The sequence below is a fragment of the Procambarus clarkii genome, chromosome 64 (assembly GCF_040958095.1).
Source record: "Procambarus clarkii isolate CNS0578487 chromosome 64, FALCON_Pclarkii_2.0, whole genome shotgun sequence".
Classification (NCBI taxonomy): Eukaryota; Metazoa; Arthropoda; class Malacostraca; order Decapoda; family Cambaridae; genus Procambarus; species Procambarus clarkii.
In genome coordinates, this window is record NC_091213.1 from 14064383 (window position 1) to 14066832 (window position 2450).

Sequence of the window (2450 nt, forward strand, 5' to 3'; positions counted from 1 at the left end):
TGGTAGACTATTAGCATACCAAGAAAAACTGTAAATATTCTCCTTCAAGGCAGGAAGTTTCTATGTCTTTTAAGACGTCTTTTCGGAAAAGGTCTTTGCTAGGAAAGGGGGAAAGGAAGGGAAATTAGGAGCATGAGGAAGGGACGTAGGGGAAGGGATGATTGGAAAAGGAATAGGGAGAGGAGGAAAAGAGAGTGGGAAACAGGTTAGGGGTGAAGAATTGGGGAAAAAACCGGGATGATAGACGGAATTGTAGAAAATATAGAATGGGTTACCTTGAGGTTACCTTGAGGTGATTTCGGGGCTCAGCGACTCCACGGCCCGGTCGTCGACCAGCCCTCCTGGTCGGTAATTGGTTATGGAGGTAATTGTCTCTCATTTACCCTAAGCTCTTAAATCGTCACTACAGATCTAGAATCAAGTAACATCTCCCACCCATTGACGTTACATTCTCTCGTTTAACATCATATTTTTTTTTTTAGGACAGTCGGGTTCGTTCTTGACTCTCAATTGGGAATTCTGGGTTCGAATCCCTGTCAGAAGAGAAATGGTTGGGCGCATTTCCTCTCTCTCCCTGTGCCTAGGTTCACCTATCAATAAATAGGTACCCAGGAGTTAGTAAAGTCTGTTGTGGGGTTGCATCCTGCAACCATCAATAATTCTAACCTGGGGGGGGGGGAGGGTAGAAATAGCATAAGCTACTCTATCCCTTTGAGATATATTTTATTGTCTCAATAAACGAACTTGAACCTGGTGATGCGAGGCGACACCGTGATATAAGCCAAAATTTGAATATATACGCTGGCTGCTTGTCCCTGAATGAATTATTAAATTATAAATTAATCTCAAACATTTGTGTAGTTGGAGCCCCATTTATATATTTGTTATTAGATCTCAAGCATATATTCATTTCCTCGTTAAGGAAAACATATTATTTTTGTTTACATTAAAAGGTCATGATATAGACCTTTATATTTTTGTCCTGTCAAAACATTTTTGTGTTTTGATAGGACAAATATTATATACTTTGTATTATATACTTAGATGGCAGGAACCTAGTACTGTTTGCTGTCAATGGAATAGACTAAGATATATTTTATTTTCCTGTGTGTTTGTATCTCTCTCTCTCTCTCTCTCTCTCTCTCTCTCTCTCTCTCTCTCTCTCTCTCTCTCTCTCTCTCTCTCTCTCTCTCATTCTCTCATATCTTCATCATGTTACAGTTCTTTTTGACAGTGTGATAGTTTAGTGTGACCAGTAGGCTCAGGAATCTATACATCAGTTGATTGACAGTTGAGAGGCGGGACCAAAGAGCCAGAGCTCAACCCCCGCAAGCACAATTAGGCGAGTACTTTAAAAAAATGAGTCATGACACCTCATCCTCCTCCCCAAATGAAGATGACCTGCTCATACTCTTCAAGTGGCAAATTTGATTTCCCACTGTCGTTGTGAGAATGTCGTCATCTTAAGAGACGTGTGTCTGAGACCGGGTTCGAGTCTCAGGCGGAGCAGAAAAGATTGGGCACATTTCCTTTCACCTAATGGTTCAGTTCGCCACCACCACAACACTAGGTACTGGCCGTAACTCAGACAATTTACAAAATTTCGTGAGGCTAACCATTTGCGTCTGATCCCCTACTCTGAACAGGCAGAAATTCTCTCATAGATATACATACAGGTTTCCTGTCCCCGACAGCGGCAATTATGGGTATCAATTTTTTTTCCAGAGTCTCCAATTCCATCACCATCCGCAACACTATATCCCCCCACCCCCACCCCCTCCCTACCATAATAACAACATACCCCCCCTCCCCCCTTCCCACAACCACCACAACCACCACAACCACCTACCAATCCAATATTACCAGTATCAACGCTTTCGTTGTCTCTATATAGCATATCCACTTAGGATAGAAAATCCTCTTTTCAGACCTTTGTAGTGAGGATTTCATCAACGTATCCAGGTAAAAGTGGCATTCACTCACTACCTTTGTCAACTCTCATATGGAAGGTGTGGAGGAGGTATGGAGGAGGTATGGAAGGTGTGGAGGAGGTATGGAAGGTGTGGAGGAGGTATGGAGGAGGTATGGAAGGTGTGGAGGAGGTATGGAAGGTGTGGAGGAGGTATGGAAGGTGTGGAGGAGGTATGGAAGGTATGGAGGAGGTATGGAAGGTGTGGAGGAGGTATGGAAGGTATGGAGGAGGTATGGAAGGTGTGGAGGAGGTATGGAAGGTATGGAGGAGGTATGGAAGGTATGGAGGAGGTATGGAAGGTGTGGAGGAGGTATGGAGGAGGTATGGAAGGTGTGGAGGAGGTATGGAAGGTGTGGAGGAGGTATGGAAGGTGTGGAGGAGGTATGGAAGGTGTGGAGGAGGTATGGAGGAGGTATGGAAGGTGTGGAGGAGGTATGGAAGGTGTGGAGGAGGTATGGAAGGTGTGGAGGAGGTATGG